The sequence below is a fragment of the Symsagittifera roscoffensis genome, chromosome 1 (assembly GCF_963678635.1).
Source record: "Symsagittifera roscoffensis chromosome 1, txSymRosc1.1, whole genome shotgun sequence".
NCBI lineage: Eukaryota > Metazoa > Xenacoelomorpha > Acoela > Convolutidae > Symsagittifera > Symsagittifera roscoffensis.
The window spans coordinates 4,044,277-4,060,492 of NC_087062.1; the positions used below are offsets into that span (position 1 = coordinate 4,044,277).

Sequence of the window (16,216 nt, forward strand, 5' to 3'; positions counted from 1 at the left end):
TCAAGGCAAAGCTCAGAAATGTCTTTGAAATAGTTATTATAAGCTTTCAGAAAAATTGATTGTTTTTGTTTTTGATTTTAAAAAAATTACCCCTCAGGCTATACCCCTCAGGCTATTTGAAGTCCCCCATACTTCAAAAAATGTGGAATCATACGTCGTGTCATGCATGGAAAATGTGTTATTTTAACATAAAGATACGTCGGCAATTTTTCAGGGCTTCCATGGAACCATGCATGGTGCGACGTATGGTTGCACATTTTGGTCAACCTGGGAGTAGAAGATGTTGTTAGCTTTTATAACGCATTAATTAAAATAGAATGCTTTCTGAGCGGTTTAAATTGCCGCTTACCCGTTAATAGCTTGAATTATCTGAGCTTTCATTGTCTCAAATTAGCCAAAATTTCAAAATATTATTGCTTTTAATAAAGGTCACAAATTAAATATTTTTTCAGATGCTATAAACAAAGTTGCTCAAAAATATTTAGTTCAAAGTTCGAAAATTGTCTGGAGAAACAAAACCTCCTCAATTACAAATACTTTGTCACTATCTTCAAAAGTCGGAAGAAAAAAGAGGAAAATCAGTCACTGATCAAACTGCGTGTATTTTGTCTGTACGCTCTATTTTTTTCAACACAGAGACTCTTCGAGTCTTTGCAAGCTTTTCACTCCCAATCCTTTAAAAAAAGCGGGCCCAACAAAAATGCTTCGTTTTATAAACTTTTATTAAAGTTAAAAGTATAGCGCGGCTGAATTGATGTCGTCTAATGTCACATCCATTTCTGCAAGTTTTTTTTGCAACAAAAAAATAGATATCATTATAATTTTAGCGTCGCTTTCAATTTAACCACGAAGAACTGCCAATCGCTTAAGAGATCTAAATGTCATGCAATAAAGCAGTAGCGTGACGAGAAAGGAAGGTGAGAAGACTTCACTCATTTTTGGCAATTTTTGTGCGAAAACCTTTTCTGATGAAAAACCTTTTCTTTCTTTCAAATAACATAAATTTTTTTTAAAAAAGGGCTTGCAGTAACAACATTATCAAATTTTTGAAGGGGGACGGCAAGCCTAAAAACACATGTTTTGATCTAAACCTTTCAAAACTGCTGACAAACCATACAATAATTGTTTTTTATTTCAGGTATTACTCGGCGCGGTGCAGAATACATGCTTAAAAGTAAATCTAAAAAACAGATATATTCAAACGTGATGATATAAAAATAATCGACCCTAGCAAAATCACCATGGCTATAAAATTTAGCAACAGTTACTAAAATACTGTTAGTCTGAGACGTCGGAGACAAACACACGGAAAAAGCATTCATTGGGGGGGGGGGAGTTCTTGGTCGCCTAAAATCTTTTGAGGATGTGAGGGCTCAGGCCGATGCTAAGCTGAAAACGAGAAGTGTGAACTCATTGGTGTTTTCGGGTTCTTGGCCAAATAATAATTTTTGGATTCATGAACTTTGAATCCCCACTAAAATTTTAATCTAGACCTCCCAAACAGCTGAATACCTTGCTGATAAATCAATTGAAATCCAAAAAAAAACAATTATCTACAATTTATTTTTTCTACTAAACTTACTTGATTCAAATCTACAAAACATGATTTCACTCTTAAACATCGTCAGTTTTTTTTCTAGCTCCGGGTTTTTAATCAAATGTCTCTGTTTTTTTAATCAAATGTCTCTGTTTTTTTAGTCTGGCTCATCGGATTTGTTATTTAACTTTGAAGTGGGACTTGAACCCGCAATCATATGGTTCCTGCGCATCATCACTACCGAGTACGACAAAATGTCATAGTTTTGGCTCTGTTTCCTTACCCCGCCACCTCATACAATCAATAATTTTATGGTGTAAGATTTTACGAGGTCTTGTAAAATCCCTAAATAAGTTTGTCAAATCTAATGAGTCTAAAGATACCAATTTAATAACAATAGGACAACGTGAAAAGAAAAAACACTTTCAAACTTTTTCAGGTTGGGGCAAAGGAAAATGAGCCATGTTTTGGTTTGAAAAAACTGCCGTTTTTTGTATACCATCTGAAAATCATTCATTTCATCACCAAAAATTGCGGGGCTATGAAATTTGCCAATGGCGCTAATTTGGAAACAATGAAACAGCAACATATTATAATTTTGACTCGCAAATGGCGAAAGAATCTGGCTCAAAGACGATTCCAAATTGATTTCAGTCACAGAAGTTTTTTTTGATAAAACAATGTTAGACGTGAAATCGATTACTTTTTACTTAAAATGGCGCGCAAAGACTAATAAAATTGAATAAAGTGAAAAAAAATGAAAAATGTAAAAAAGTAATTAAAAAAACGAATAAATTAAAAAAGTTTCCTCAAATTTAAAATTTAATTAAGTCGGAAAAAAGTCATTTTTAGACTGTAGGAGGAACTTGTGACCTTCAAGGTTTCATTTTGACACGAGTCTCACTTCTACCACAAAAACAGTAACCAGCACACTGCTGGTATTCGGTGAATTTCATAACGGTCAGTGCATGTGTTTCAGCCATGAATGGGTAGCAAGTATTTGGGCAGCAAACAAATACACGCACAGAGGCACGCTATATCATCAAAAACAGCAAAAACTTCTTGCAAGTCGACCAGCAAAAACTAAGAAGATTAAAAAGATTGTTTTTTGTAAGATGTGCAAAATGTTCGGACCAAAAACTATTTTCTAAAGAAAAATTAAAACAGTATAGTATCAAAGTTTTACGGAAAATTGAAAATCAATTTTTGAATTTTTTTTCAATAAAGTTTCTGTGTAAAGTTTCTGTTGTTTTTCAATATGGTAGTAACAATGAAGGCACCTGAATCATGTGCAAAATTAGAGAAGGAGAGATAAAAATTGTTAAAGTAGCGTTAAACTCAAATGAGAAAAACTGAGAAGTGTTTTTTGTCTGAAAACCGAAAAAAACACAGACTAGTTTTTCTTGACACAAACATAATTTTTCTGAGATTTTTTTATTCCATTTATCGGTTAATAAAATGTATTATGATACTTAAATTGGGTTCCTGTTGAAAACTAATAATAAAACCAGTAGTGCAGAATTTTCGGACCAAACTGTTTTGGGCCACAAAAATCAAAATAAAGGCAAGTTTCCACAAAAATTGAAAAAAATTCAACTTTTTTAAATACATTTTCTAATAAAAAGTTTTAAAAATTCTGTTAAAGCTTAGACTGATTGTAAGGCAACTGAATTAAAAGTAAAATTTTTTAAAGTGAAATAATATCTGCTAAATTATGCTGATGTATCAAAAAATATGTTTTTTGTATTCTTGAAAGCTTTAAATTTGCATTCAAGAAATCTTTACCGTTTTGCATTACTCGATGGTGCACAATTCTTGCTTGAAACTAGCATATTAAAATTTTAAATTTAATCAAATATAATACATTGAAACTGATTGAGCTGATTGAGCCACCAGATGTTTAGCGGCAATTGTCACGATATCATTAGACTGAGTTGACAATGATTTTGACATCTATACGTCTGAGAGATAAACGCGGAGAAGGCCATCATCGGGTAGAATTGACAGAGCATACTCCAGTTCTTTATCCCTCGAGAAGCTTATCAAATCACCTTCCTCGTCCTTCCACTGTAGTTTGAAGTCTCTGATATGCGTTCAAATCAAAGTCGTCCTCTAATTGTTTTGAGAAAATACATACAGTTACAGCTTTCATACTTGCTATATATATATATATATATATATATATATATATATATATATATATATATATATATATATATATATATTTAAATTTTTGCGACTGCTTTCCAGATTGCCCGGGTCGAGGTTAGCGATTTATGTTTCGGCCGAGGCGGGTTTAACTTTTGTCAGATATTGACCAAAAATCCATACTCGAGAAGGCCCTATAGTCGAACTAAGAGTCCAAAATAAAAACGAGTCGGTCGAAACAAAGTCAAATCAAAAACATACATACATACATTCATTCATATATACATACATACATACATACATACATACATACATACATACATACATACATACATACATACATACATACATACATACATACATACATACATACATACATACATACATACATACATACATACATACATACATACATACATACATACATACATACATACATACATACATACATACATACACACATACATACATACATACATACATACATACATACATACATACATACATACATACATACATACATACATACAAACATACATACATACATACATACAAACATACATACACACATACATACATACAAACAAACAAACAAACATACGAACAAACAAACAAACAAACAAACAAACAAACAAACAAACAAACAAACAAACAAACAAACAAACAAACAAACAAACAAACAAACAAACAAACAAACATACATACAAACTTAAATATATACGTACATACATACATACATACATGTATACATACATACATACATACATACATACATACATACATACATACATACATACATACATACATACATACATACATACATACATACATACATACATACATACATACATACATACATACATACATACATACATACATACATACATACATACATACATACATACATACATACATACATACATACATACATACATACATACATACATACATACATACATACATACATACATACATACATACATACATACATACATACATACATACATACATACATACATACATACATACATACATACATACATACATACATACATACAAACAAACAAACAAACAAACATACGAACAAACAAACAAACAAACAAACAAACAAACAAACAAACAAACAAACAAACAAACAAACAAACAAACAAACAAACAAACAAACAAACAAACAAACAAACATACATACAAATATATACGTACATACATACATACATACATACATGTATACATACTACATAAATTCATGCATAAATCCATACCTACAAACATACATACATACATACATACATATATACACACATACATACATACATACATACATACATACATACATACATGCATACATACATACACACACACATAAACACGGGTGTCGCGTTTTGATTTTCAAACTATCGTGACCTTGTTTCGGACTAAATTGCAAGAATCGTGCTAAAAACTCAATTTTACCAAAGTCTTTCTGGCTATAAAACCTTTTATGGTCGCAGAGTTAACCAAGTTGCAGCTTTTATTATCTGGAAGCTAGTTGCAGACATTCACCTTACGTAAATTCAGTTCCTGTTTCAATTAAGCAAGAGTTAGCTATATTTAGACTGATTGTCAGGCAACTATTCACAGATTTAAAGATATTTAAAGATTTTTACTGATTTAAAGATATTTTGCTAGAATGAGTGAACAGTTGCTGAAAAGTAAAAACATTTTTGCTTCATGTTGTAAAGTAAAACTGTATAGGGATACAACCCACTAGAAATTTTCCAAAAGTTTTTGAGTTTTTGATGTTTTTTGAACAAAAGTGTTTTCGAGCCCAGTGACGGCAAATAAAGAGCTATCTACATAGATGACGGGAGTGAATCAATTTTTATTATGTGAATGCTGATAAATGAAACGATGATTCAATCATTCATTTTTAAAAAAATCAGTTTTTTTTTATCTGTTCGATTGATAGTTTGAATCATTTGTCCATTTAAGCAACAAATTCTCTAAAAGCTCTCCAGTAAAAAAAAGTGTAGAAAAAAATCTTGACATTGTTACATGTTGTTGACAAAATTTTGGCCAAAACGTGTCTTTTCCCAGCTGTCGGCGCAACTATCTAATTTTGATCTAAATCCGGATGCGGCGCGACCCTCACAGTCTGGACATGAGACTGGGAACTCGACCCGGGCACCATAAATTGCGCATCGATACTATTTATTAGAGTGCATAAAAAAGTGGCGAGACAATTAGAGGAAGGCTTATAGATTGAAGATAACCTTAATGATGGAAATTTTTCTCGCAATTCTTCTCTGAGATTATCGCAGCACATCTTAGTAGAAGACGTTTTTAAACAAAACCGTATTATCTCCGACTTGTAATAAGCCTTGATATGAAATTGACTCATATTAAGCTATATCCAACGTTTATCCTACAGAGATATAATTAGTTGATTAATTTTGAAAGCAAAGAATGAATTGGTAAGCAATCAATTTGGTACCGTGTCGTGACTAAAAACAGAAGAGTTTAATAAGCACGCAAAAAATTGAAAATTTATTTTGTCAGATGCAAAATCACCAACAAATAAAATCAAATGAATCAAATTAGCTGCGTCAAAACTCATGCGAGACATTACATGTCTAATTCGCATGTTTTCATCGCATACTTCTTTATTAAAAAAACTGGTATGCGAAAAAAAAAATCTTATGAATTGAACAAGAAAGCTTTGCTCTAAGGGAAGTTAAAAAAATGTCGAAGGTTTAATCGCAGGTCCAAATGTCCGATCATTATAACATAGTTTTGGTTTCAATTAAACACTTCTAGCAAAGATATGATATTTTTCCCCTTACAAGTACTCTTTTTTTGGATAATTTGGACATGACTTAAAATGGACTGACAGAACTGTAAAGACGCCATTTAAATTAACGATGCAAAAAGCACTGCTAATAAACGGATAAGTTGTTGTAGTCTGCCTCCATTTCAAACGTTTTGTTCTAAAGACATCATTCTGACCTCCGTTGTAATTGAAGACCCCGATTTCAAAGCTCACCTTTTGTCCAAAATTGATGGCATCTGTCCTTGCTAGAGCAGCGTAAATGTTTTGACAACGTATGTACCAAAGCGGTGGGTGATATGTTTTATTTTGGAGTACAAGAACAGGACAAAACAACCGACTAGATTTTGTTCAAAAAATTCAGACTTTTGAAGTTTTGTAAAGAAGATTTTTTGCTGATTTAAAGATATTTTGCTAAAATGCGTGAACAGTTTCTGAAAAGTAAAAATATTTTTGCTGTATGTTGTGAAGTAACACTGTAAAGGGATACAACCCACGAGAAATTCTCCAAAAAGTTTTTGAATTTTTGATGTATTTTGATCAAAAGTGTTTTAGAGCCCAGTGACGGCCATTTTTAAGGAGCTATCTTCATGGAATACGGGAGTGAATCAATTTATTATTATGTGAATGCTGAAAAAAATGATACAATGATTCAATCATTCAGTTAAAAAAAATCTGCTTTTTTGTCCATTTGATTGATAGTTTGAACCGTTTGCTCATTAAAGTAACAAACTCTTTCAAAACTCACCAGTAAAAATAAAAATGTAAAAAAATCTTGACATTGTTACATGTTCTTGACAAAATCTTGGCCAAAACTTGTCCTTTCCTAACCATAAGTTTTTCCGCAGTTGATTGAACTGAGAGAGCAAATGTTTACTAAAACGCTTAAAATCCAAATTCTCTGTTTCAAATCTATTTTAATTTCAAAAACAATGGGCGTACTGTACGGTGCCGAATACAATGAGTCAGGTAAATCTGAGTCGGCAACAAATTTTTGACAGTTTTGTAACAACTGCTTTCAAGAATTTCAGAGGAGACGTTTCAGATATCTCATTCAAATTGTTATCCTTCAGGAATTTCACCTAAAGTCTCGTGTTAGCTTGAAATTGGCGAAGAGACAGTTGGACTGCTGTGGATACCCCGGACACCTCAGTGGGTTCAAAAGTGAAGCGACACCACGGATGCATGCACGCAAGTGCACTCGTATTGAGATGAGAAGCTTCCATGTCAAGGTAGGAGATTGATTGCTTTAATGTGGACAAGTCCTTTTTAGGCAAAGTGTTCCAGTGACATTGCATTTTCGCATTCTCCAAATCAGAAAACCTCGAGGCTCAACCCAATCATTGTTCTCATTCTGCATCTGCTGTCTGATAAAAAATTTTTAAGAACTTACGCATTGTTTTTAATTGGATTTTTAATTTGGCAAAAAAACTTTCCAAAAAAAACTGTTGTTTGTTTTTATTTTTTAAGTTTAGTGTCTTAACAGCTAATTTAGTGTTCTAGCTTGAGTATTTGGCCAAGCATGGGTGAGCTCGGAGGATTACTCGAAGATGTGTGATTCACTTTTTTCACACTTTTTGTCTCATCCAATTCCCACCACCCCAAAAACTCTACAAACATCAAAAGCGAGTATCTTACACAAACCAAAAGTGAATAGTTTAAAACTTTTCTTGGATCTTTGTTAAAGTTCTGGTTGCTGAGGTGGGACCCCAAAATGATTATTGAGATATAGTTAAAAACAGTTGGCTTGGCTGAAGTGTTAAAATTTGAGGACGAAAATTATGGAGAAGCACAAGAGTCACTATTTTGCCTAAAGATTTTGCAGAACTTATAGCTGTTTCTTGTGAACGTATGTTTTCTAATTTAAACGAAATATGAAAAAACTGTCGCAGCATATTTTAAGAGCCAAAATGAAACACAGCATTCAAAACCGTATTTCCGTCTTTAAACGGGTAGTGGCTACTTTGTTTTTCGTGAGTGAATGGACTTGAGTCCCGGGAGGGGCAGAGTACTGGAAATTGTGAAGCAGATTGGCAGACATTCTCAAAACTGCGAATTCCTTAACCACAAGAAACAACTCTTTCGCAAGGAAATGAAATAAGTATATGTTTTTATTATAGTTGCAAATGCTTCTTAATTGTTCTGATATCCCGGGTTGACCTCCATACACCAAAAATGCTTATCATACAATTCCATACATCAAGTGTATGGGAAAATGCTTGTCATACAATTTTCATACAATTTCTAAAAATGGTTGAAAAAAGATATAATTTTAGTTCTGTGGCTGTTTGATTCTAATAAAAACAGTCTGGTAAAAAAAAACCGAGGTTTTCGTTTTTTGAAAAAATGCTTATCATACAATTCCCATATATGGAAATTGTATGACTGGCATTTTTTTGATGGCGAAACAAAAATTTTTTAAGTAATTTTGAAAATTTGGCCCAAAAACTTTTTGTTTTTTTTTTCAACCGCAAATCGAATTTCGTACGCAAACAAACGTTTTTCGAAAATTTTTTTTTTTGCATGCAAAATTTAATTTTTTGTGTGCATAACGTAGTCCTGGTTACAATAATATTGGCTTTTATTTTCTTTTGACTTAATTTTTTTTCTTCAAAAACGCTGAAAATTCCTATTTTCTTTGTATGGGGTGTTTATATATGCCTTGATCAATGTCTGATAATTTGAAAATTCAAAAATTCAAAATAATCTCCATTAAAAAATTTTGCCAAAAACTAAAAGTTTGTTGCTTTTATTATATCAATTGTGAAAGACAGCCTAACTCAGGTCGTTTGCTATACATTGTTAATGCAAAGACCGTCCAACCTTTTGTGCTTTGAGTAACCAAGGTCTTTGTTAATTGTGTTCGGCTGCAAACACAACCGAAAACTCTTCAGAAAATAAATTTAGAAAAAAAAATCAAATATTTTGGTTTATGGTAAAACGTCTATCATGCAATTTTCATTTATGGAAAAACGTTTATCATAGAGATTTCATACAATGTTCTGTACGTATGGCATTGTATGGAATTGTATGACAAGAAGTTTCTCATATATGGGAATTGTATGATAAGAAGTTTCGGTCATCCCGGGATACTATTTGGTTACCTTGAATAGAAAACTTTTCAGCCGTCTGATTGCTTGGAAAGTTCACTTGTTAAGTTCTCCAGCCAAATGTTTTGAAAGAACTTTCGAAGAAAACAGTTTTTAAAATCAATTAAAAAAACTAAATTAGAACTTTTAAAACAAAACTCCTACACACAGTTAGAACTCCTAAGCTTGAATGAATGTTGCCGTTAGGAGTCTGGAGTTGCGATCTCAGCTGCGAAGCTTGTGCAAGTGAACACTCAGATGAGGAAGTTCCACCTGGACAGTCTGAAGAGTCTTCCTAGTGACTGGACCTACATCCTCCCACTCTTCTGGGCCGAGGAGGTAACTGATCTTTTTAACAATTACCCCCATCTATGGTATCCACAAAAGAATTGGCACTTCTATATATAAAATAGCAAGTTAGTACTAGAGCTTTCAGTTTTTAACTCGACATTCGCTGCATTCTTATTGGTCGGAAACGCAAACAATTACCATGAACAACTAAAAGTTTCAAAGAAACAAAAATTGTTGGATGTCTTGCAGATAACATTCGGTTTTTTGAGCACTATTGAAGAAGGAGACAGTTCAGGAGCTATTCAAACAAATTTGCAAAAAAACAAGAGCTGTCCTCAGGAACGCATTTTTATGCATTTAAGGGTACAAATGACTGCATGAGGCCTAACGTATGGTATTGGAACCAGTTTAAAACTAGTTTTTAAATCCAATTTTATTTTAAATAAAATTATCTATCTCTAAAAAACATTTCTAACTAACCAATCATGATCCATAACTAACACTTACAATTGTTTGTAACGCTGAAACTATCCATAATTTCAGCGACATAACGAAAAAAATATAACTTAGAAGACAGTCGTTCTCCTTCACAACAGTTCTAACTCGCAAATAGCAGTATACACTAGATCTATTGAGACTAGTAGATGTAAGAGTAAGATTAAGATTAAGATCGGTATAAGACTGAGAAGTTGCACGAATCTATCCGGCCGAAATTGAAATATGGTGACAAAAGACGGGTTACCTTGTCTAAATGTACTTAATGAGTGAGCCACTCCGGACATAAACTCATCTGTTGCAACCAACAGTCTCGAACAAGACCTCAAAAAAATTAGATTTGGCAAAATAAAAATAAAAATAAGATCGAAAACACATCCTTAAATTATTGATAGTGTAGAAAACTTTATAAGTACATCTCTGCGTCTCAATAAGTCTAATCTATTATTTCAAACAATACCAGATCAAAAAGCGAACAAACCGAGCCCCTATATTGCAAAACGACGCACACAGCAACGGTTAATTATCTACAAAAATCTCAGTGCAGTAGATTTTCAATCACTGACATGAAATAAAAAGTTACTTGGAGTAGTAAGATTCATTTCCGAGCCGTATACCTCTCAATGACGTATAAGCATTTTACTTAACATAATAACGAATGATAAAATTTCGTTCATTTCATCAAATATGCTGTAGCTTAAAAACATTTCCAAAACTAAAATTTATTAAATAAAATATATAAAAAGTCGTAAGTAGTTATATTAAAATAAGTTTTTTTGAATTTTTGAAAAGTTTGTTGCTTCTCCAGTTTTCATATCCTCATCTTTTCATAACTAATGCTTTTTTGTTTTTCTATCTAAATTACAATCATAATCAATCAGAAATTATTGACGTTTAATTTTTCAACTTTTAAATCAACCCTTTTCAAAATTTATAATCGTTCACTAAACTTAAGTCTGATAATCTAACTTTTTTTGAGACCAGATCATCCTCGGACTTTTAATTTTAAATTAAATTTTAAATTTTAATTCAATTAAAAATATTTGATCTTCAAGGCTTTCCTTTGATCAATCAGAACAATTTTGTTCTCCCCACCTCTTCATAAAAAGTGTCTAACGACCTCAAACGTCGATTGACTCTCCTACTATTAACAACTACCCAAGACCAAAAGAAATTTTTGAACAACTAACATTTTAATTAAGATAAACAATGAAGAATTTCGGTTACTCATCCTTCACTTGAGCCCCTCCTCTTAGTTGGCCCAAGCTTAAAGAATCGTTAACTTAGTAAGATCTAAAATAGTACCTAATGATCTAATTGTGTTCCAATTATTTGATTTACTATTCTCTAACCTTGATCACAAATCAAAACCCTAAGTAAGATTAAGTAAGTTTTGCTTAAAATAAAACTTAGCCCTCGAGAAAAAATACAAAATCATTCTAACGAAGCGATATAGTCTGTCTTCGCCTAAATTTTAATTCAATTAAAAATAATTGATCTTCAAGGCTTTCCTTTGATCAATCAGAACAATTTTGTTCTCCCCACCTCTTCATAAAAAATGTCTAACGACCTCAAACGTCGATTGACTCTCCAACCATTAACAACTACCTAAGACCAAAAGAAATTTTTGAACAACTAACATTTTAATTAAGATAAACAGTGAAGAATTTCGGTTACTCATCCTTCACTTGAGACCCTCCTCTTAGTTGGCCCAAGCTTAAAGAATCGTTAACTTAGTAAGATCTAAAATAGTACCTAATGATCTAATTGTGTTCCAATTATTTGATTTACTATTCTCTAACCCTTGATCACAAATCAAAACCCTAAGTAAGATTAAGTAAGTTTTGCTTAAAATAAAACTTAGCCCTCGAGAAAAATACAAAATCATTCTAACGAAGCGATATAGTCTCTCTCCAACCCATCTATACTCGACAACATATGGCCCAAGGTTAAGCAAACAAACAATAGTACTCCACAACTGTTTAGTTAAAAACGAAAATTTGTACTACACAACCAAAAAATACGATACATCAGATCAAAACAACAATCAAGAAAATAAACAAAACTCTCAGGACAAAACAAATTTTTAGACAAATATTTTCCAAAACACGAACCACAGACCAAAAATATTTTTTTTTCGAATCAGAACCCACAACACAATCATCATCTATTAAAAAATGCAGAATAAAAATTTCATAGCTTCGTAAGCCAGTAAGACTATAATTGGAGTCAACCAATAAGGCATACTAAAAGTTACACATTTGGCGTGATTCCGTAGAAAAAGTGATTCAATACGAAAAATTTTTTGACTATGATTCTATTCTCCCCTTTGACATTCACCCACACAGCGATCCTTCTAAAGTACAAGTACATTTTCGCCATTATCTAATTGCAAACTTTTTCGAAAAGGAAATAGCACATGTAAACAAAAATTTCCTGAATTAAAAATCAGAAGACAATTACTCGATTACTATCTACCAGGTATCATTAAAATGATTTCAACTTGCGTCAAACTTACTATTGAAATCCTACCACCACAGTCATCAAATCAAATACCACACCGAATACAAACAAATGATATAGAATTAGATTTCTAAAAATTTATCACAGAATAAATCAATAATTATCAAGATCAAAACCCACAAAGAGCGAACTTAAATTTCAGAAATGATGTTTTCTATATTGCTTATAGTTACTTTTCTATATTAGAATCAAACGAAATTTTTTATGTATCACCACCGCAAAGGCTCCTACATGCAATAGTAGGACAAAAAAACCTTTTCTCGCGATTCGTAGACTCAATTCGTGAAACAGTGACTGATAATCAAATATTATAAATAGTAAAAGTTGGCGTGCAAAGAATCTTAGAATGGTTCAAAAAGTTATTATTTTCAACACAACTTAGATTTAATTTCACCAGCAAGAAAAAGTTTTCGACCACAAACTTCAGTCAATGATACAATATTATCAGACAAAACAGATTATGTAAGAGACACTGAATGTTCCCATGTATTACTTTGTAATAGACCTAACGATATTTCAAGTCCATCAATTGCCACTGTCTCTGTACATAAAAATTACCTGAGAGTAACTCCACACAACGCCCTTAATTAAAACACAATATTTGATAATAGGACAATAAAAAATAGTTCTAATTTAACATCTATAAACACACAAGAAAACCCTAATGGAACTAGAAACCTGACACAACAAGATTTTCAAACCATATCACACTCTGCAAACGAATAAATAGTAGAAACAAAACCTGCAACAACACAACAGAGTATTTCCCCTATTCATCCAACACTCACAACACCACATAACAAAAATATTCTTTTCCCACAAACGCATTACAATCAACACTTAAAGCATCCGTTGTTCCATAATACTCCCATAAGTATTATCAAACAATTAACTATAACACGACAAAACAAAAAAACACGTTCGCAGAACAAATCGAAACTATGATTTTTTTCGCAAATAGTAAAATTAGCAATAAGAGAGCAAAAACCCTATACACAACGCGAAATCAATCTTGAAAACTTAATTACATCTAACAGATACCAAAACCAGTATCTTTATCAGTATCTTTCATGAAAAACGAAAAACTCCAACAGACCGCACTGAAAATTATCCATTTTTCAACAAAAAAAACTCAACAGACATGAGAGGTATAAGAGGTAACATAGCGTTAAACTGAAAGTAGAACAAGACTGCTCGCATCAAGGTAAAACTCAGAAATGTTTTTGAAATAGATAACCTAATTTTCAGAAAAATTGATTGTTTTTGTTTTTCGATTTTAGACTATGTCAAGTAGAAAAAGATGTTTTTAACGCATTAAATATGCCAAATATCCTGCCTCAATTCTTGAGGCAGGATAATTTTAGAATAATTTTTGAGCGGTATAAAATGCCGCTTACGCGTTAATAGCCAACTCAACATTTTTAAAAATCCCATAACTTTTTAATAAAGGTTGCAATTAAAATATGTAACAAGTTTTGAGTCTAAAACGTCAATGAGAAACGTTTTTCAGATAGCATAAATAGGGTTGTTCAAAAATAGTTTCTTCGTAGTTCGAAATTTGTCTGGAGAAACAAAACCTCCTCGATTACAAATATTTTGTCACTATTTTGTCACTAAGTCGCAACAAAACAGAGGAAAGTCAGTCACTAATCAAACTGCGTGTAGTTTGTCTGTACGCTGTATTTTTTTTTCAGAACAGAGACTTTTCGACTCCTTGCGAGCTTTTCATTCCCATCTCTTATAAGGAAAGCGGGCTTAACAAAAATGTTTAGCTTTATAAACGTTCATATAAAGCTAAAAGTATATCACGGCTGAATTGATGTCGTATAATGTCACATTCATTTCTGCAAGTTTTTTTGCACCTACAACATATAGATTATAATTTTAGTGTCGCTTTCAATCTAAACATGAAGAAACGCCAATCGCTTACAAGATCTAAATGTCATGCAATACAGCAGTAACTTGACGGGAAGGGGAGTTGAGAGGACTTCACTCATGTTTGGCAATTTTTGTGCAAAAACCATTTCTGATGATAAAGCTTTCTTTCAAATGACAGTAAATTTTTTTAAAAAGGGCTTGCAGTAAAAACATCAATTTTTTGAAGGGGGAAGGCACGCCTACAAAACACAAGTTTTGATCTAAGCCTTTCAAAACTGCAGACAAATCATACAATAATTATTTTTTATGTCAGGTATTACTCGTTGCGGTGCAGAATACATGCTTAAAATTAAGTCTAAAAAACAGATATATTCAAACATGATGATTTAAAAATAATTGACCCTAGCAAAATCAACATGGCTATAACATTTAGCAACAGTTACTAATGTACTGTTAGTCTGAGACGTCGGAGACATAAACACGGAAAAAGCATTCATCAGGTAGAATGTTCATAACATTTTAAAATCCCGCATCTGTAGAAAAATCAATGCTGTAATCATCCTCGTGTTTCTAATTTAGTTTGAAGAGTGACCTAATTTATTTCGTATGCGATCAAATCAGAGTCTTTCTTATTTCATGTCCTTAAATCATGACCGCTACGTTGGGGGGGGGTTCTCGGTCGCCTAAAATCTTTTGAGGATGTGAGGGCTCAGGCCGTTGCCAAGCTGAAAACGAAAAAAGTGTGACCTCATTGGTAATTTCGGGTTCTTGGCCAAATAAAAATTTTTTGGATTCATGAACTTTATATCCTCACTAAAATTTTAATCTAGACCTCCCAAACATCTGAATACCTGGCTGATAAATCAAGTGAAATCCAAAAAAAAAAACAATTATCTACAAGTTATTTTTTCTACTAAATTTACTTGATTCAAATCTACAAACATGTTTTCACTCTTAAACGCCGTCAGTTTTTCTTCTAGCTCCGGTTGTTAATCAAAAAATTCTCTGATTTTTTAGTCCGGCTCATCGGATTTGTTATTTAACTGCTGTGGCGCATGTGATATTTAAACCCGCAATCATATGGTTATTTGGACCCATCGTCACTACCGATACGACAAAATTTCATAGTTTTGGCTCTGTTTCCTTAACCCCACCACCTCATACAATCAATAATTTTATGGTGAAAGGAGATTTTACGAGGTCTTGCTAAACACTAAATAAATTTGTCAAATCTAATGAGTCTAAAGATTCCAATTTAATAACACTCGGACAACGTGAAAAGAAAAAACACTTTCAAACTTTTTCAGGTTGGGGCAAAGGAAAATGAGCCATGGTTAGGTTTGAAAAAACTGGCGTTTTTTGTATACCATCTGAAAATCATTCATCTCATCACCAAAAATTGCGGCGCTATGAAATTTGTCAATGGCGCTAATTTGGAAACAATTAAAC

The 16,216-nt window shown here is 32.4% G+C and overlaps 1 long non-coding RNA gene across 1 annotated transcript; it reads right to left on the minus strand.

Moving 5' to 3' along the window:
- Positions 1–3,366: 3,366 nt before the first annotated feature.
- LOC134853685 (uncharacterized) lies at positions 3,367–6,229 on the minus strand. The gene is made up of 2 exons (XR_010164361.1): positions 5,938–6,229; positions 3,367–3,620 (listed from the first exon to the last, which is right to left on the minus strand). It is a non-coding gene; the product is annotated as an uncharacterized LOC134853685 (long non-coding RNA).
- Positions 6,230–16,216: the final 9,987 nt, after the last annotated feature.